The sequence below is a fragment of the Anomaloglossus baeobatrachus genome, chromosome 4 (genome assembly GCF_048569485.1).
Source record: "Anomaloglossus baeobatrachus isolate aAnoBae1 chromosome 4, aAnoBae1.hap1, whole genome shotgun sequence".
Classification (NCBI taxonomy): Eukaryota; Metazoa; Chordata; class Amphibia; order Anura; family Aromobatidae; genus Anomaloglossus; species Anomaloglossus baeobatrachus.
The window spans coordinates 680,235,168-680,257,167 of record NC_134356.1 but is presented as its reverse complement, the minus strand read 5'-3'; the positions used below and the strand labels follow the sequence as shown (position 1 = coordinate 680,257,167).

The 22,000-nt window shown below is 43.8% G+C and overlaps 2 non-coding genes across 2 annotated transcripts; both read right to left on the bottom strand.

Moving 5' to 3' along the window:
• Positions 1-4,827: 4,827 nt before the first annotated feature.
• Positions 4,828-4,899, bottom strand: TRNAQ-UUG (transfer RNA glutamine (anticodon UUG)). The gene has a single exon. It is a non-coding gene; the product is annotated as a tRNA-Gln (tRNA).
• A 12,544-nt stretch (positions 4,900-17,443) lies between these two features.
• TRNAQ-UUG (transfer RNA glutamine (anticodon UUG)) lies at positions 17,444-17,515 on the bottom strand. The gene has a single exon. It is a non-coding gene; the product is annotated as a tRNA-Gln (tRNA).
• Between the last annotated feature and the right edge of the window lie 4,485 nt (positions 17,516-22,000).

The following is a 22,000-nucleotide window of genomic DNA, read 5'->3' as shown; positions in this document are numbered from 1 at the left end:
GAGTGTGCAATGCAGGCAGACATGCTGCAAATATCTTTGCACTAGTGGGACTATACAAAAGTCCAACAGCCACGTTTAGGATGCCACTAGGTACACTCAGTGTTTGCTAGTATAATGGCTTAGTTATAAGGAGTTTGAGTGTGCAATGCAGGCAGACGTGCTGCAAATATCTTTGCACTAGTGGGACTATACAGAAGTCCAATAGCCACGTTTAGGATGCCACTAGGTTCACTGAGTGTTTGCTAGTATAATGGCTTAGTTATAATGAGTTTGAGTGTGCAATGCAGGCAGACGTGCTGCAAATATCTTTGCACTAGTGGGACTATACAGAAGTCCAATAGCCACGTTTAGGATGCCACTAGGTACACTCAGTGCTTGATAGTATAATGGCTTAGTAACAATAAGTTTGAGTGTGCAATGCAGGCAGACGTGCTGCAAATATCTTTGCACTAGTGGGACTATACAGAAGTCCAACAGCCACGTTTAGGATGCCACTAAGTTCACTCAGTGTTTGCTAGTATAGTGACTTAGTTATAATGAGTTTGAGTGTGCAATTCAGGCAGATGTGCTGCAAATATCTTTGCACTAGTGGGACTATACAAAAGTCCAATAGCCACGTTTAGCATGCCACTAGGTACACTCAGTGTTTGCTAGTATAATGGCTTAGTTATAATGAGTTTGAGTGTGCAATGCAGGCAGACGTGCTGCAAATATCTTTGCACTAGTGGGACTATACAAAAGTCCAATAGCCACGTTTAGGATGCCACTAGGTACACTCAGTGTTTGCTAGTATAATGGCTTAGTTATAATGAGTTGGAGTGTGCAGAGGACCGGAGGGTACAGTGCCAGGGTTGTGGGTCGCTGGGTAGAGGAAAGGAAGCCTGCCTTTCTATTCCCTCCTAATGGGGTAATGCAGCGAGGAAATCCCTGGCCTTAGCTACACAGACGCTGTCTCTGTCACCTATGGCTCTGACCCTGCCGGTACGAGCCCTTAAAAGGACTGATAGAAAGTGCTCTCCCTAAGCTGTCCAGCGCTGTGTATGGAGCGCATACAGCAGTATCGGCGATAGGACAAAGGACGGAGCTGCGCCAGTGATGTCTGACACCAAGGACGCAGAAGGCAGATAATGGCGTGCTGGAGGAAAATGTCCGGTTTTATAATACAGGGACATGTGACATGGACATCCTATCACACATGCCGTTGCTTCTCTGGCTAAAAGTCCACTTAGCTGTGTGTGTGTCTGGGATTGGCTGCCATAATGGCCCTCCCCACTACACGCGCGCGCCTAGGGAAGGAAGACAAGGAAAAAAAAAAAAAAAATGGCGATCGCCATTATACAAACAGCAGTGATCTGAAGGCGCTGTTCCCGCACACTATACACTGAAATGTCATAATAGTGTGAGTCACAGAGTGACTTACACTATTACAGCGGAAAGCCAGCTAGGAATTAGCTGTTTTTTTGCTGCTAGAACCGTTCTCGAACGTATCTAGAACTATCGAGCTTTTGCAAAAAGCTCGAGTTCTAGTTCGATCTAGAACAGGCCCCAGCATCACTCGAGCCTAGAACTGGAGAACCTCGAACCGCACTCAACTCTAGTCTCCACATTGTGTAGTGTAGGGGATTTGCCCCATGTTTTTTTTGCCTTTCTCTAGAGCAACATGGTAGATTATAGGGTGAACTTGATGGACTTGTTTCTTCTTCACCATGAAACTATGAATTTCTGATGTTCTGGTAGGAATTGAATGGAGCATTAAAACTACATATAAGCTACATTTCCCAGAACCACCTGCTCTCCACCATGCACAGATATTATATACTTACAACTGTACTAACAAGGAACTGATTTTCAGTGATTGACAGCAGCATTCAACATGTTAGCAGCTGCAGGAAAAGTTCCACACCGCGGCTTTTAGAGACACATGATGGCTATTTAAGCTGCATCAAAGACAGGGACACAACATATGATATACATGTACAACTTAAGACGTGAAAGGGTTAACCAGACTTATCCAACAAATCTTTAAAGTGTGCAAAAACAAAAAATACTAGAAATTGTTGAATTAAAAGATACCACTGTGAAATCAGCTGTAATATATTTTCTTTTAACATGTTTTAATCATATGTTTAAATAACAGAAATGTTATCCTCCCCATCGGTCTCCCGTGTGACAGGCAGGGATACTGACCACTATACTAACAAGGAACTGGTTGCATTAGTTAAGGTGCTTTCACATCAGCGTTTTTTTTCCCTGTAGGCAAAAAAACGCAAACCGCATATGACCGGATCCTGTGGATTGAATGTGCAATGCATGCAACTACAATTGTTATTTTACCGGATCCTTCTACTGGCTGCTGCGGGACACAGAATTTATTGGCCGACACTGGAGTCAGCTGAACTCCTGATCTCACAGCCCGCACACGCTGTGATGGATACAGGTTAACAATGGATACAGGTTAACAGCAGTCACTGCCTTCTGCCGATCACGTGTGACCATGTGTGGGCTATGTGGTCAGGAGTTCAGCTGAGTTCAGATCAGCTGACTCCACTCTTAGCCAATTACTTGTTGTGTCCCGCTGCATACATCGCAGCGTATGTAGGCTGTGATGTCAGCTGAGTTTGTCCGGCACTGGAGTCAGCTGATCAGAACTCAGCTGAACTCCTGACCTCATAGCCAGCAGAACAAGTAATCAGATCAGCGGACTCCAGTGCCGGCCGAACTCAGCTGACCTCACAGCCGCACACGCTGTGATAAATGCAGTGGGACACAGAACAAGTAATTTTGGGAACATCATGGGACATTATTAGGGATTACGGTAAACTTTTATTTTACATACATTTTTAAAAAATTGGTGAATGAGGGTTATTGTTGGGGGTTGTTTGTTAGATAAAATGTTTGTTTTTTTAATATTTCTACTTGATCAGTAATGATGGTGTTTGCTAGATGCCCATCCATTATTAATAATAGGGCTTGATGCCAGCTGGTAATTCACCACCACCATCAATCCCATATAATACCCCGTTTGGCACCGCACCAGGGCAATGGGAAGTGCAGACTACAGCGCCAGATTTGGCCACTCTATGGCCACTGCATACTATTTGTGGGCTGGGAAGGGCCAAATAACCATGGCCCTTCTCACCCTAAAAATATCAGCCTCCAAATGTCTGCTGTCCCTTGGCTAGTTTTCAATAAATGGGGGGACCCTACATGATTTTTTTAAATTATTTTTTCAAATAAATCAGTTCAGAATCCCCTCTATTTTTGAAAACTAGCAAAGGGACAGTAGAGGGTTGCATCCCGCAGCTGTTGCAATACCTGGTTATGAACATTGGATGGGAACCCAAGTAATTTTTTTTTCTAAAATTAGCCATTATTTATGCTAAATATCTGCTATCTAGCTATGTCTATATCTATTCATCTATCTATTCTATTGTATGTCTTCTATCTATTCCATCTATCATCTATCTATCCAGCATTTATCTTTCATTTTTTTAGCTTTGCTCATCTTTTACACATAAGAAAACATTCATTACGGTAAGATCTGTTTATTACCGGTACATGTAACAGCGATACCATCTGTGTGATGTCTGTATTTGACCTGTCCTGCCAGCAAAAAACTGACTTGTTTCTGTGTGCGCCACTCCGGCCACGCAGGTATTCACATGGACACACCGCCTGGGTGAAAAGATCTCTATTGACTTTAATTAGTATGCATGTGAACATGCAATGTCAAAATGGACACCACAAAGACATGGAGCTGTGAAGGAGGACTTACTCAATGTGAAGAGATCGGTCCTTCGGTGCTGACCATATAACCACTATAAACTAAATTTCCCAGAACCACCTGCTTTCCACTAGGCAAAGATATTATATACTTACTACTACACTAAAGAGGAACTGCTTTTCAGTGATTGACAGTGGCATTCAACAGGTTAACAGTGTTTGCCACTAGGCACAGATATTATATACTTACTACTATACTAACGTTCCTACTACAGTTCCTCTCCACAGCTGTTAGAGGCATGCGATGGGAGATTATACCACATCACAGACAGGAACACGACATATACAGTATGTACATCATAGATCGTGAATGGGTTAACCAGATAATTCCAACCAAAAGAATTTGTTGGATTCAAAGTGACCATTCTGATTTCAGCTGTAATATATTTTCTAATTAATTCTCATAATATTTGTAAATATCAAAATTTTATCCTCCCCGTCGGGGAATTGAACCCCGGTCTCCCGCGTGACAGGCGGGGATACTGACCACTATACTGACGAGGAACTGGTTGTGTTAAGGCTCAGACTCTTGGGAGCTAATTTCTCCGTTTATACCCACTAAAATCTTGTTTGCTTTTGCAGCTGCTGCCTGACATTGAGAGCTGCTGCTTAACTTACTTATAACTAGAATCCCAAAGTCTTTCTCCAGTTCTGTAGTCACAAATTCACTTACATTTAATGTATATGCAGCTATTGGATTACTCCATCCATGATACATTTATCAGCATTAAATCTCATGTTTGGCGAGGAGTTATTTGGCTTCCCACAGACACGTCTTCCCCTGGATGTATAGTGATATGTGATGCCATTTATAATCATACTAATTATTTTACAATAATAATATATCAATATAGTGACGTAACGGCAGCCGAAAAACATTCTATAGTAGTGTAATGTCTCACACAGGCAGCCAGCCTTTGGTGTACCAGATACCCAGTAAGACATCGCTGGAATCAGGATCTCTGCCTCTACATTATTCTGCTCACAGATCAAGTGGCAAAAACCTCTTGACAGATTCTCTATATTTAAAGGGATTAAAATAAAAGGTTCCACTGAGATTTGAACTCGGATCGCTGGATTCAAAGTCCAGAGTGCTAACCATTACACCATGGAACCAGCTATTTAGTATCTTATTATCTCATATTTTTACAGGAATATAGTCTGTGCCATTAACACATGTGCACACATATTGAGTATTTGGTTGCAGAAATGTTCATACTATTTCTGCACTTTTACGCTGGATTACTTTAGTGAATGATGGGAGCTGGCACCCCAGTGAGAACTATTTGCAGAATCTGAATGGCTCTCTCTGGGGGCAAAAACAATGTTTTCAGATGGTGTCAGAAAAGAAGTTGAAAAACCTGCCTTCCCTCCACTGGAAATCCTGTCTATAGATGGCTGGGTGTGGGCAGAGAGCCAAACTGCCCAATTATTGGCTTCCATTACACTTGATACTCAAGTTGAGCCCATCCAAGTGTCTGACCTGCTTTGAACCAGTAAGTAGCACTCAAGCATCATAGTGATTGCTAATTATTACGAGTACCAAGCATTGTACTGCTCGCCCATCACTACTGCTGATAAAACAGTGATTTCATCAAAACTACACTAAGCAGCACAGTCTCTGCCACTACGTTACGTTGCACTTCAAAAAATTTAGTTCAATGGGTGTGCAAAAGAACCAGTATACAAATGCCTATGTACTCTTGACCTTATAATGGTTTAAACAAAAAATATTTTTTTATACACATCTGGAGGATTCCTAGTTGGACTTTATCTCTTTTCTCCTTTAGACATTGTGTGGTTGGGTGCCGTAGTTCCTGTTTAGATACTGGACAGTCACAAGGAGGGTTATTCGGGCAAACCCTACAACGGTGAGCGGTGACTTTTTTTGTACATTTCAATGATGAACCAAAGAAACTGAATTTGGTCTTGTATAATTTCATAACTGCTGATTAATGATGGGAGAGTGTTCTCTAAACTGATCCGTTCTTGATCAAGTAGCTGGGTGCTAATCTAAGTATCTCCGGTGCGCCGTCTTCCTTCACTGAATGATGGGAGCCGGCACCACAGGGAGAGACACTTGCAGTTTTTGAATGGCTCTCACTGGGGGTAAAAATGTTTTTGAATTAAAAATTTGGAGGTAAAGCAACAATACGTGGAAAAATTATAATATTTCATTTTCATGGCTCAATGTTATATAATTTTGTGAAGCACCAGTGGCTACAAGATGCTCATCACTCCCCTAGATGAATTCCGAGAAGGATGCAGTTTCCAAAATGGGGCTCAGTTATAGGAGTTACTGCTGTTTTGGCACCAAAAATTGTAATCTGTCATTTTCATGCCCCAATGTTTTCTTTTGTTCAGTCACTTTGCTAATTGGGGAAACTTATTTATTAACACTTCTACTTCTGAAACTATCGTTACTTTGCTCAATTGTTTCAACATCTGGCAAAAGCTTTTGCATGCTACTCTGTGTGTGTGTGTGTAATATGTTAGTAGTTTAAATACACACGCACACACGCGAACACGCACACACGCACACGTTTTGAGCATGTTTGGAAAAAATAATAATAATTTTATATATATATATGTATTTATATGTATATATATTCATTTATCCTTGGTAAGTAAGTAAGCCCTGTTTTTATTTATTAACTCGGATCGCTGGATTCAGAGTCCAGAGTGCTAACCATTACACCATGGAACCAGCTGTTCATTGTTGGATCATCAGAACCGTTGGTCACGCTGTATCTCAAAATGTTTTCTAAATGTTCACTTTGGGTCACCACATTGTGTAGTGTAGGTGATTTGCCCCATGTTTTTTTTTGCCTTTCTCTAGAGCAACATGGTAGATTATAGGGTGAACTTGATGGACTTGTTTCTTCTTCACCATGAAACTATGAATTTCTGATGTTCTGGTAGGAATTGAATGGAGCATTAAAACTACATATAAACTACATTTCCCAGAACCACCTGCTCTCCACCATGCACAGATATTATATACTTACAACTGTACTAACAAGGAACTGATTTTCAGTGATTGACAGCAGCATTCAACATGTTAGCAGCTGCAGGAAAAGTTCCACACCGCGGCTTTTAGAGACACATGATGGCTATTTAAGCTGCATCAAAGACAGGGACACGACATATGATATACATGTACAACTTAAGACGTGAAAGGGTTAACCAGACTTATCCAACAAATCTTTAAAGTGTGCAAAAACAAAAAATACTAGAAATTGTTGAATTAAAAGGTACCATTGTGAAATCAGCTGTAATATATTTTCTTTTAACATGTTTTAATCATAACTTTAAATAACAGAAATGTTATCCTCCCCATCGGTCTCCCGTGTGACAGGCAGGGATACTGACCACTATACTAACAAGGAACTGGTTGCATTAGTTAAGGTGCTTTCACATCAGCGTTTTTTTTCCCCGTAGGCAAAAAAACGCAAACCGCATATGACCGGATCCTGTGGATTGAATGTGCAATGCATGCAACTACAATTGTTATTTTACCGGATCCTTCTACTGGCTGCTGCGGGACACAGAATTTTTTGGCCGACACTGGAGTCAGCTGAACTCCTGATCTCACAGCCCGCACACGCTGTGATGGATGCAGGTTAACAACAGTCACTGCCTGCTGCCGATCACGTGTGACCATGTGTGGGCTGTGTGGTCAGGAGTTCAGCTGAGTTCAGATCAGCTGACTCCACTCTTAGCCAATTACTTGTTGTGTCCCGCTGCACACATCGCAGCGTATGTAGGCTGTGATGTCAGCTGAGTTTGTCCGGCACTGGAGTCAGCTGATCAGAACTCAGCTGAACTCCTGACCTCATAGCCAGCAGAACAAGTAATCAGATCAGCAGACTCCAGTGCCGGCCGAACTCAGCTGACCTCACAGCCGCACACGCTGTGATAAATGCAGTGGGACACAGAACAAGTAATTTTGGGAACATCATGGGACATTATTAGGGATTACGGTAAACTTTTATTTTACATACGTTTTTAAAAAATTGGTGAATGAGGGTTATAGTTGGGGGTTGTTTGTTAGATAAAATGTTTGTTTTTTTAATATTTCTACTTGATCAGTAATGATGGTGTTTGCTAGATGCCCATCCATTATTAATAATAGGGCTTGATGCCAGCTGGTAATTCACCACCACCATCAATCCCATATAATACCCCGTTTGGCACCGCACCAGGGCAATGGGAAGTGCAGACTACAGCGCCAGATTTGGCCACTCTATGGCCACTGCATACTATTTGTGGGCTGGGAAAGGCCAAATAACCATGGCACTTCTCACCCTAAAAATATCAGCCTCCAAATGTCTGCTGTCCCTTGGCTAGTTTTCAATAAATGGGGGGACCCTACATGATTTTTTTAAATTATTTTTTCAAATAAATCAGTTCAGAATCCCCTCTATTTTTGAAAACTAGCAAAGGGACAGTAGAGGGTTGCATCCCGCAGCTGTTGCAATACCTGGTTAGTAACATTGGATGGGAACCCAAGTAATTTTTTTTTCTAAAATTAGCCATTACTTATGCTAAATATCTGCTATCTAGCTATGTCTATATCTATATATCTATTCATCTATCTATTCTATTGTATGTCTTCTATCTGTTCCATCTATCATCTATCTATCCAGCATTTATCTTTCATTTTTTTAGCTTTGCTCATCTTTTACACATAAGATAACATTCATTACGGTAAGATCTGTTTATTACCGGTACGTGTAACAGCGATACCATCTGTGTGATGTCTGTATTTGACCTGTCCTGCCAGCAAAAAAACTGACTTGTTTCTGTGTGCGCCACTCCGGCCACGCAGGTATTCACATGGACACACCGCCTGGGTGAAAAGATCTCTATTGACTTTAATTAGTATGCATGTGAACATGCAATGTCAAAATGGACACCACAAAGACATGGAGCTGTGAAGGAGGACTTACTCAATGTGAAGTGATCGGTCCTTCGGTGCTGACCATGTAACCAATATAAACTAAATTTCCCAGAACCACCTGCTTTCCACTAGGCAAAGATATTATATACTTACTACTACACTAAAGAGGAACTGCTTTTCAGTGATTGACAGTGGCATTCAACAGGTTAACAGTGTTTGCCACTAGGCACAGATATTATATACTTACTAATATACTAAAGTTCCTACTAGAGTTGAGCGCGGTTCGTGGTTCGAGGTTCTCCAGTTCTAGGCTCGAGTGATTTTGGGGCCTGTTCTAGATCGAACTAGAACTCGAGCTTTTTGCAAAAGCCCGATAGTTCTAGATACGTTCGAGAACGGTTCTAGCAGCAAAAAAACAGCTAATTCCTAGCTGGCTTTCCGCTGTAATAGTGTAAGTCACTCTGTGACTCACACTATTATGAAATTACAGTGTATAGTGTGCGTGAACAGCGCCTTCAGATCACTCCTGTTTGTATAATGGCGATCACCATTTTTTTTTTTTTTTTCCTTGTCTTCCTTCCCTAAGCGCGCGCGTCTTGTGGGGCGGGCCAGCATGTCAGCCAATCCCAGACACACACACAGCTATGTGGACTTTTAGCCAGAGAAGCAACGGCATGTGTGATAGGATGTCCATGTCACCTGTCCCTGCATTATAAAACCGGACATTTTCCTCCAGCACGCCATTATCTGCCTTCTGCGTCCTTGGTGTCAGACATCACTGGCGCAGCTCCGTCCTTTGTCCTATCGCCGATACTGCTGTATGCGCTCCATACACAGCGCTGGACAGCTTAGGGATAGCACTTTCTATAAGTCCTTTTAAGGGCTCGTACGGGCAGGGTCAGAGCCATAGGTGACAGGTCCTGAAAACAAAGACAGCGTCTGTGTAGCTAAGGTCAGGGATTTCGTTGCTGCATTTCCCCATTAGGAGGGAATAGAAAGGCAGGCTTCCATTCCTCTACCCAGAGCCCCACAATCCTGGCACTGTACCCTCCTGTCCTCTGCACACTCCAACTGATTATAACTAAGCCATTATACTAGCAAACACTGAGTGTACCTAGTGGCATCCTAAACGTGGCTATTGGACTTTTGTCTAGTCACACTAGTGCAAAGACATTTGCAGCACCTCTACCTGCATTGCACACTCCAACTCATTATAACTAAGCCATTATACTAGCAAACACTCAGTGTACCTAGTGGCATCCTAAACGTGGCTATTGGACTTTTGTCTAGTCACACTAGTGCAAAGACATTTGCAGCACCTCTACCTGCATTGCACACTCCAACTCATTATAACTAAGCCGTTATACTAGCAAACAGTCAGTGTACCTAGTGGCATCCTAAACGTGGCTATTGGACTTTTGTCTAGTCACACTAGTGCAAAGACATTTGCAGCACCTCTACCTGCATTGCACACTCCAACTCATTATAACTAAGCCATTATACTAGCAAACACTCAGTGTACCTAGTGGCATCCTAAACGTGGCTATTGGACTGTTGTCTAGTCACACTAGTGCAAAGACATTTGCAGCACCTCTACCTGCATTGCACACTCCAACTCATTATAACTAAGCCATTATACTAGCAAACAGTCAGTGTACCTAGTGGCATCCTAAACGTGGCTATTGGACTTTTGTCTAGTCACACTAGTGCAAAGACATTTGCAGCACCTCTACCTGCATTGCACACTCCAACTCATTATAACTAAGCCATTATACTAGCAAACACTCAGTGTACCTAGTGGCATCCTAAACGTGGCTATTGGACTTTTGTCTAGTCCCACTAGTGCAAAGACATTTGCAGCACCTCTACCTGCATTGCACACTCCAACTCATTATAACTAAGCCATTATACTAGCAAACACTCAGTGTACCTAGTGGCATCCTAAACGTGGCTATTGGACTTTTGTCTAGTCACACTAGTGCAAAGACATTTGCAGCACCTCTACCTGCATTGCACACTCCAACTCATTATAACTAAGCCATTATACTAGCAAACACTCAGTGTACCTAGTGGCATCCTAAACGTGGCTATTGGACTTTTGTCTAGTCCCACTAGTGCAAAGACATTTGCAGCACCTCTACTTGCATTGCACACTCCAACTCATTATAACTAAGCCATTATACTAGCAAACACTCAGTGTACCTAGTGGCATCCTAAACGTGGCTATTGGACTTTTGTCTAGTCACACTAGTGCAAAGACATTTGCAGCACCTCTACCTGCGTTGCACACTCCAACTCATTATAACTAAGCCATTATACTAGCAAACACTCAGTGTACCTAGTGGCATCCTAAACGTGGCTATTGGACTTTTGTCTAGTCACACTAGTGCAAAGACATTTGCAGCACCTCTACCTGCATTGCACACTCCAACTCATTATAACTAAGCCATTATACTAGCAAACACTCAGTGTACCTAGTGGCATCCTAAACGTGGCTATTGGACTTTTGTCTAGTCACACTAGTGCAAAGACATTTGCAGCACCTCTACCTGCATTGCACACTCCAACTCATTATAACTAAGCCATTATACTAGCAAACACTAAGTGTACCTAGTGGCATCCTAAACGTGGCTATTGGACTTTTGTCTAGTCACACTAGTGCAAACACATTTGCAGCACGTCTGCCTGCATTGCACACTCCAACTCATAGTTACTAATCCATTATACTAGCAATTTATGCTGCCAGTTTAACGGCCGTAGTTGCATTGTCAGGGATATTTATTCTTTATTATTCTGCTGTTAATAAAGCTAGACCACCGCTGCAATCTACACCACCTCTCAATTTTTACTACCACATTTTCAGTGCACAATCTTGTCGCAATCAACATGAGTGGCAAAATGACAGATGCTGGTGGAAAGGGGAAGAGGCGTGGTGGAAAAGGAAAAAAAGGTTTTGTCTGTGGGGAAGGTGGCAAAGCTCCATTATCATCTGCTGAAGATAGACCATCTACCAGCAAAAGTAAGATGTCTACTACTTACCGTGGACAATCCGATGTGCTCCCTTTTTTACGGACACGAACAACAGGAACAAAGGTAGATGATGGCCAAAAAAGGAAAATGCTTGAATGGATCTCAAGTGGTCCAACAAGTGCCCTCTCAGCCACTTCAAGTACCGCATCCAAAAAACACCAGTCCTCTGAGTTGTCATCCCAATCAAACTTGCTTTCTCCCAGCTCTGAAGTCTCCATCAGCCCTGCACAGTATGGTGGAACTGAGATGGCTGAGTCTGCAGAGCTGTTCAGTCACACTATAGCCTGGGAATCAGAGGTCTGCTCCCAAGCTACAGTGAGTACAGAACATGAAATGGTCTGCAGTGATGCCCAGAACCTTTGTGACTCTGATTCAGGCCGTGAGGACCAAGTTTCTGAGCATAATGTTGACCCTTTGTCACAAACTGTAACACCTGTGGTTATAGACAATGAGGAACATACTGATGACGATGAGACGCAGATACCCGATTGGGATGACAACTTAAATATTCGGTCAGGGCAAGAAGAGGCTCGGTCTGAGGGGGAGGGAAGTGTAAACACAACAATTGATGATGAAGTTCTAGATCCCACCTACTGTCAACCCACAGTCAGGCACTCGAGGAGGTCAACAGAGGTGGTGGAGGAGGATGCAACTGATGACGAAGTTACCTTGCGCCTTCCTGGACAGAGTCGGAGTACTGGTAGCACGTCTACAACTGCATCCTCAGCCACCACTCTGCCTCTGAGCACTAGTCGGGGTGGATCAACAGGTCGCATGCCCTCTAAGCCTTGCCTAGCCTGGTCCTTTTTTGACATAGCAAAAGATCGCCCAAATTATGTGATCTGTAAAATTTGTCATGGTTCTATTAGTAGAGGTCAAAACCTCAGCAGTTTGACAACTTCTTCCATGAATCGTCACATGAATAAATATCATATGTCCCGGTGGGAAGCTCACCTTGCTGCAATGCGGCCTAGCGGAGCGAACCATCCACCGCCTGCCCCTTCCAGTGCATCCGCGCGCTCTTCATCTTCTAGGACTGTGGGGACAGCTGTCACACCTGTTTTTCCACGCACAACTTCCACCACTTAACCGCAACAGGCACTTTGCTTGGTAGGTCGTCAGTTGGTTTGGAAGGGGAAACAAGTGAGTGTGTACAGCTCTCTCAGACATCGATAGCACCAACGTTGGATGAAGGCAACATCATGTCTCCGCCTGCACTTTCCTCACAAACCTGCATTTTTCCAGGGACACCCTACTCAACACCGTCTACACACAGAAGCCAGATCTCTGTCCCTCAGATGTGGTCAAATAAAAGGCCACTTCCTGCGACCCATGACAAAGCTAAGAGGTTGACTCTATCCCTCTGTAAGCTCTTGGCTACCGAAATGCTGCCTTTCCGCCTGGTGGACACACAGGATTTTAGAGACCTTATGTCTGTCGCTGTGCCCCAGTACCAGATGCCTAGTCGCCACTACTTCTCTAAGAAAGGTGTGCCCGCGCTACACCAGCATGTCGCACACAACATCACCGCTTCCTTGAGAAACTCTGTGTGTGAACGGGTGCATTTCACCACCGATACTTGGACCAGTAAGCATGGACAGGGACGTTACATGTCGCTGACTGGGCACTGGGTAACTATGGTGATAGATGTTGAAGGGTCTGCTGCACAAGTCTTGCCGTCCCCACGACTTGTGTGTCAATCCTCTGTCTGTCCAAGTTCCGCCACTGCTTCTGCCTCCTCCACCTCATCTGGGTCCTCCACCTCCGCCCCAAGCCTGCCTGGTCAGGCCACCAGCGTTCTCACTGCGCAGAAGGAATCACGCACGCCTCATTACTATGCTGGCAGCAGAGCGCAACGGCATCAGGCGGTCTTTAGCTTGACATGTCTTGGGAATAAGAGTCACACAGCTGAGGAGTTGTGGTCAGCTCTGCGGTCCGAGTTTAATAAATGGTTTTCTCCGCCCAACCTGCAGCCTGGTAAGGCCGTGTGCGACAATGCTGCAAACCTGGGTGCGGCCCTTCGCCTGGGCAAGGTGACACACGTGCCTTGTATGGCTCACGTGTTGAACCTTGTTGTCCAGCAATTTTTAACACACTATCCCGGCCTAGATGGCCTTCTGAACAGGGCACGAAAACTGTCTGCTCACTTCCGCCGTTCAAGCGTCGCAGCTGAGCGACTTGCATCGCTCCAGAAGTCTTTCGGCCTGCCGGTTCATTGCCTGAAATGCGATGTGGCGACACGCTGGAATTCAACTCTCCACATGTTACAGCGACTGTGGCAGCACCGCCGAGCCCTGGTGAAATACGTCATGACGTATAGCCTGGGCCAACGAGATGCAGAGGTGGGGCAGATCACCCTGATGGAGTGGTCTCAGATCAAGGACCTATGCACCTTTCTGCACAGTTTCGACATGGCGACGAATATGTTTAGCGCTGACAATGCCATTATCAGCATGACAATTCCAGTCATTTACATGCTGGAGCACATGCTAAACACTATTCGGAGACAGGGGGTGGGACAACAGGAAGGGGAGGAACTACAGGAGGATTCATATGCGCAAGGGACAACAACATTACCAAGGTCCAGACGTTCATCATCACCAACGCGGCAGGCATGGGACCATGGGGGACAGGGATCAACAAGGGCACATAGTAGCAGGCTAAATGTTGAGGAAGGTGCAGAACAACATGAAGAAATGGAGGACGAACTGTCCATGGACATGGAAGACTCAGCGGATGAGGGAGACCTTGGTCAAATTTCTGTTGAAAGAGGTTGGGGGGAGATGTCAGAGGAAGAAAGAATGGGTAGCACCTCTATGCCACAAACACAGCGTGGACTTGGTCCGCATGGCTGCGCAAGACACATGAGTGCCTTCTTGTTGCACTACCTCCAACATGACCCTCGTATTGTCAAAATTAGAAGTGATGATGACTACTGGATTGCCACACTATTAGATCCCTGGTACAAGTCCAAATTTTGTGACATAATTCCAGCCATAGAAAGGGACGCACGTATGCAGGAGTATCAGCAGAAGCTGTTACTCGATCTTAGCTCGGCTTTTCCACCAAACAACCGTGCAGGTGCAGGGAGTGATTCTCCCAGTTGTAACTTGACAAACATGGGACGGTCTCGTCATCTTCAACAGTCTACCCGTACCAGTAGTACTGTATCTGGTGCTGGTAACAGCAATTTTATGGAATCTTTTCATAATTTTTTTAGACCCTCCTTTGCAAGGCCACCAGAGACAACAAGTCTGACACATAGTCAACGGCTGGAGAGGATGATACAGGAGTATCTCCAAATGAACATCGATGCCATGACTTTGCAAATGGAGCCTTGCTCCTTTTGGGCTTCAAATCTAGAAAAATGGCCAGAGCTATCCAGTTACGCCTTGGAGATTTTGTCGTGTCCAGCTGCCAGCGTTGTCTCTGAACGTGTCTTCAGTGCTGCTGGGTGTGTGCTGACAGATAAGCGCACGCGTCTGGCCAGTAACAATGTGGACAGACTGACGTTCATCAAAATGAACAAGTCATGGATCCACAAGGAATTTACTACCCCTGTGTCATCCTGGGGAGAGTAAATGCTTGTGGATTTGGAATGTGCTTGATGCAAATCAAAACATCCTGTTTGCAACTAGGGCACAAGTGCTGCCACTGAAGGGGTGGGTGTGTGTGGGGCCCAATTTTTGGAAAAAAGGGAGAATCCGCTTGGAGTAACCCTTGCTTACATTGTTTTTAAATGATCCAAGATGAACAGAGCTGGGATCAGGAAACACTTTGCTACCTACCCCGGTGTCATCCTGGGGACGGTTAAGAATAGCGTATTTTTGAATGTGCTTGATGCAAATGTAGCTGTGAATTGTACAACTGGGGCACAACTGCTGCCACTGAAGGGGTGGGTGTGTGTGGGGCCCAATTTTTGGAAAAAAGGGAGACTCCGCTTGGAGTAACCCTTGCTTGCTGTGTTTTTTAAAAGAAGCCAAGATGAACAGAGCTGGGATCAGGAAAGACTTTGCTACCTACCCCGGTGTCATCCTGGGGACGGTTAAGAATAGCGTATTTTTGAATGTGCTTGATGCAAATCAAAACATACTGTTTGCAACTAGGGCACAAGTGCTGCCACTGAATGGGTGAGTGTGTGTGGGGCCCAATTTTTGGAAAAAAGGGAGACTCCGCTTGGAGTAACCCTTGCTTACATTGTTTTTAAAAGAAGCCAAGATGAACAGAGCTGGGATCAGGAAAGACTTTGCTACCTACCCCGGTGTCATCCTGGGGACGGTTAAGAATAGCGTATTTTTGAATGTGCTTGATGCAAATGTAGCTGTGAATTGTACAACTGGGGCACAACTGCTGCCACTGAAGGGGTGGGTGTGTCTGGGGCCCAATTTTTGGAAAAAAGGGAGACTCCGCTTGGAGTAACCCTTGCTTGCTGTGTTTTTTAAAAGGAGCTAAGATGAACAAGTCATGGTTCAGCAAAGACTTTGCTTCCTACCCTGGTGTCATCCTGGGGACGGTTAATTATGGCGTATTTTTGAATGTGCTTGATGCAAATCAAAACATCCTGTTTGCAACTAGGGCACAAGTGCTGCCACTGATAAGGTGTCTGTGTGGGGCCCAATTTTTGGAAAAAAAGGGAGACTCCGCTTGGAGTCACCTTGCGGTGTTTTACATTATTTTAGAAGGGCGTGCCATGCCTATATCTGTGTGTCCTCCTCTTTTTCCTTGTCCAGCTCTTTTGTTTTCGCATGAGTATATGTCCTTGTCACTTTCCCATGTGTTTGTGTTGTGAGTTGTTTGTCACCTTTTGGACACCTTTGAGGGTGTTTTCTAGGTGTTTTTATGTGTTTGTGATTGCCTGCCATTGTTTCCTATACAGTTCGAGTTTGGTTCGACGAACTGAACTCGAACGGGAGCTCCGTTCGGCGAACCGACCTCGAGCCGAACCGGGACCGGTTCGCTCATCTCTAGTTCCTACTACAGTTCCTCTCCACAGCTGTTAGAGGCATGCGATGGGTGATTATACCACATCACAGACAGGAACACAACATATACAGTATGTACATCATAGATCGTGAATGGGTTAACCAGATAATTCCAACCAAAAGAATTTGTTGGATTCAAAGTGACCATTCTGATTTCAGCTGTAATATATTTTCTAATTAATTCTCATAATATTTGTAAATATCAAAATTTTATCCTCCCCGTCGGGGAATTGAACCCCGGTCTCCCGCGTGACAGGTGGGGATACTGACCACTATACTAACGAGGAACTGGTTGTGTTAGGTATCAGACTCTTGTGAGCTAATTTCTCCGTTTATACCCTCTAAAATCTTGTTTGCTTTTGTAGCTGCTGCCTGACATTGAGAGCTGCTGCTTAACTTACTTATAACTAGAATCCCAAAGTCTTTCTCCAGTTCTGTAGTCACAAATTCACTTACATTTAATGTATATGCAGCTATTGGATTACTCCATCCATGATACATTTGTCAGCATTAAATCTCATGTTTGGCAAGGAGTTATTTGATTTCCCACAGACACGTCTTCCCCTGGATGTATAGTGATATGTGATGCCATTTATAACCATACTAATTATTTTACAATAATAATATATCAATATAGTGACATAACGGCAGCCGAAAAACATTCTATAGTAGTGTAATGTCTTACACAGATCAAGTGACAAAAACCTCTTGACAGATTCTCTATATTTAAAGGGATTAAAATAAAAGGTCCCACCGAGATTTGAACTCGAATCGCTGGATTCAAAGTCCAGAGTGCTAACCATTACACCATGGAACCAGCTATTTAGTATCTTATTATCTCATATTTTTACAGGAATATAGTCTGTGCCATTAACACATGTGCACACATATTGAGTATTTGGTTGCAGAAATGTTCATACTATTTCTGCACTTTTACACTGCATTACTTTAGTGAATGATGGGAGCTGGCACCCCAGTGAGAACTATTTGCAGAATCTGAATGGCTCTCTCTGGGGGTAAAAACAATGTTTTCAGATGGTGGCAGAAAAAAAGTTGAAAAACCTGCCCTCCCTCCACTGGAAATCCTGTCTATAGATGGCTGGGTGTGGGCAGAGAGCCAAACTGCCCAATTATTGACTTCCATTACACTTGTTACTCAAGTTGAGCTCGTCCAAGTGTCTGACCTGCTTTAATCCAGTAAGTAGCACTCAAGCATCATAGTGATTGCTAATCATTAGGAGTACCAAGCATTGTACTGCTCGCCCATCACTACTGCTGATAAAACAATGATTTCATCAAAACTACACTAAGCAGCTCAGTCTCTGCTACTATGTTACATTGCACTTCAAAAAGTTTAGTTCAATGGGTGCGCAATAGAACCAGTATACAAATGCAACTGCTGATTAATGATGGGAGAGTGTTCTCTGAACTGATCAGTTCTTGATCAAGTAGCTGGGTGCTAATCTAAGTATCTCCAGTGCACCGTCTTCCTTCCCTGAATGATGGGAGCCGGCACCACAGGGAGAGACAGTTGCACTTTTTGAATGGCTCTCACTGGGGTAAAAACAATATTTTTGAATTAAAAATTTGGAGGTAAAGCAAAATTACATGAAAAAAATATATTTCATTTTCATGGCTCAATGTTATATAATTCTGTGAAACACCAGTGGCTTTAAGATGCTCATTACTCCCCTAGATTAATTCCGAGAAGGCTGCTGTTTCCAAAATGGCACTCAGTTATAGGAGTTACTGCTGTTTATCAACGCATCACACCACAAGGCCCATGAAGCTTGGAGCTACTTCACACCGAGTTAGCAAATCCAAAAAAGCAAATGTGTCTAACGCCCCAGAATCATTGAGCCAATTCTTTATTGTGAAAATTGCATTAAAGAGTTTGGTGGCAATGCAATAAGTCTTTCTGAATGCATATAAAAACAAGCAGTGTACAGGGCTTTATATATCTGAGAACTATGGGCCACACCTGCCAACTCCTCCTGATGGTTTCTCCCATGTTTTCATGGATACCGTATACAATCAAGTGAAACATATAATTAAAGTCACATCATGTATTGCCACATTCAAGAGAAAATGTGCAACAAATTATAGGGCTTTTTTCACCTACTTTCTGCTGTAAAAATGTAAAATCAGTGAATTTCTTGAGATGTTTACTTTCTAAAATGGGGCCACTTGAGAGTTTCTGCTGTTTTGGCATGTCAAGGGCACTTCTAATGTGACTAGTTTGAATTTGATGGACTAATACCTTCTTTTCACCTTGAAACCATGAATTTCTGATTTTCTGTTAAACATTAAATGGAGCATCTCAGTGGGCTTTGTTCATGGCAGTGGTGGAGGTCCCAGTAGTGGGATGCCTTAGGCTATGTGCGCACTTACCGGATTTTTTGCGGATTTTGCCGCGGATTTGCATGTTTCGCTGCAGAAAATGTTCATAACATCTCTGCAGTGAATCATCAGCAAATCCTATGGAGAAAAAAAATCCTGTGCGCACTGGGCGGAATTTGACAGCTGCATGTTTTGCTGCGGGAATCCCGCAGCAAAAACAAGTGCATGTCACTTCTTTTCCGCACATCGCTGCGGGATTTCACTCCATTGACTCAATGTTAATCATGAAATCCCGCAGGGAATAACGCAGGCAGCAAATTCTGTGCGGTTCACTGCGTTTTCCTGCGTTATTCCCTGCGGTATTTTGCGGTTTACCTCCGGTAATGTACATCGCCTGCCTGCGGTTTTGCAGGGAAGTGATGTCATTACAGGAACAGGAAGTCGTGCAGAGTAAACACACACACATCAGACACAGAACACACATCACAGACATAGATCACATAGACACAGACACATAGAACACACATAGAAAGAAAACGGAAATATAGAAAAAAAAGAACGTGGGCTCCGCTGCATATTTACCTTCCAGCCGAGGTAAGCACACAGCGGCGGCCCGGTATCCTCAGGCTGGGGAGGGAGAGGGGCAGGGATAATGTCCCCTGTCTCACTCCCCCTCCCGCAGCCGAGAATATCAGCCGCAGCTGCCCCGGCACTGTCGCATACATTATGCGGCACTGCCGGCGTGTCCTCGGCTCTTCTTGCCACCGTGTAGCAGTGGTGACAAGGTAATACAAGGGGTTAATGGTGATGGGGGACCACCGCCATTAACCCCAGGCTTGATCATGGCAGCGTCTATGTGACAGCTGACATGATCAACCCGTAAGTAAAGTGAAAAAAACACAGACACCGAAAAATCCTTTATTTTAAATAAAACCAACAAGCCTCGTTCACCATTTTATTAACCCCTCCCGCACCAAAGCTCCGGCGTAATCCACCGCTCCGACATCCACAGCTCCGGCTCCGACGTCCTGCACTGCTGACATCCAGCCGCGACTGTCACAGACAGGCTGAATGCAGCAGACAGCAGAGGTAATTACCGGTCATTTCCCACGGCCGGTAATGTGAACTCACTGCCGACCGTGGGAAATGTAGCGATCTGTCATCTATCTATCTATCCCTCTGTCTGTCTATCTATCTATCCCTCTATCTATTCTTCTGTCTATCTACTATCAGAATTAAATGTATTTTTTTTTTCTTCAATGTGCTTTATTGCATTGAATGCAATAAAGCACATCCCAACCCGCACGCGGCAAAACCGCGGCAATACCGCGAATAATACCGCGGTAAAGCCGCGGCAAACCGCGGCAAACCGCATGCGGTTTTCGGGTGCGGTTTCCCGCGGTTTTTTACCGCGGGTGCGGTAATCTTTGAGAGGATGCGGAATTTTCTCAAGAAAATTCCATTTCCCAGTGCGCACAGAGCCTAATACAGGGTGTGTGTGTGCAGTAACTGCTCTCTTTGTCAATGAGGAATGATCTGTTCTTCATTGGGTAGGACAATGAATCTTGAAACGTCGTGAGACCCCTTTTTGGATTACATTGGACATTGGATTAGGTTTTTACAAGGTAATTGGTGAATGAGGGTGTCTCTTCTCTTCATTCATTTTCTCTTTTCATGTCTTTCGGGTTTGCTTTTGGGAAATGCTGTGGAACATCGCTATGGATTACGGCAAACTTTTTTCAAATACATTTTTATTAAATTGGTAAACAAGGACTGTAGTTGGGGAGTGTTTGTTAAATAAGATGTTTTTTTTGTTGTATTTTTACATATTTCTATCTGATTAGTAATGAGGGTGTCCGATAGGCACCTACCCATTACGTGATGCCAGCTGGCATTTCACAGCCAGCATCAGTCCGATATATTACCCTGTTTGTCACTGTACCAGTGCAATGGGCAGAGCAGACTACAGCACCAGACTTAGCGCATCTAATAGATGCCCCACCTCTAGAACCACTGCGGACTATTTTTAGGCTTGGAAGGGCCAAATAATCATGGCCCTTCTCACCCTAAAAATATCAGCCTCCAAGTGTCTGTTGTCAATTGACTGGTTTTTAAATGGGGGGGGGACCCTACACGATTTTTTTAAATTATTTTTCCAAATAATTAAAAAAATCACTATGGAATCCCCTCTAATTTTTAAAACCAGGCAAGAGACAGCTGAGGGTTGCAGCCCGCAGCTGGTGCTGTATCGGTGCTGGTTATGAAAATTTGAGGAGAACCCACGTCTTTTTTTTTTTTTTTTTAAATTAGTCATTCTGCTAAATAGCTGTACAAGCTATCTAGCTATCTATCTATTCTATCTAGTTTTCTCTATTATCTATCCAGCATTTATCTTTCATTTTTCTAGCTTTTCTCATCTCCGACACATAAGAAAACATTTATTACAGTACGATCCATTTTTTTCTGGTATGTGTCACACAGTATGTCCGTATTTGACTCGTGCAGCCAGCAAAAAACTGACTTGTCTCTGTTTGCGTCACCTGGACACGCTGGTGTTTACATGGACATACCGCCTGGGTGAAAACACTGAGGTGTGAAGATCTCTATTGATTTGAATTAATATGCATGTGAACATGCAGGTGTCAAAATGGACACAACATGGACTGCAGACATGAAGGTGTGAAGGATGACTTACTCAGTGTGAAGTGGAAGGTCCTTCGGTGCTGAACATGCACCCACTATAAACTCCATTTTCCAGAACCACCTGCTCTCCACCATGCACAGATATTTTATACTTACCACTGTACTAAAAAAAAGAATTGATTTTCAGTGATTGACAGCAGCATTCAACACAGTTCCTCTCCACGGCTGTTAGAGCCACGTGATGGGAGATTATACCGCATCACAGACAGGGATACGACATAAGACATATATGTACATCATATATCGTGAAAGGGTTTAT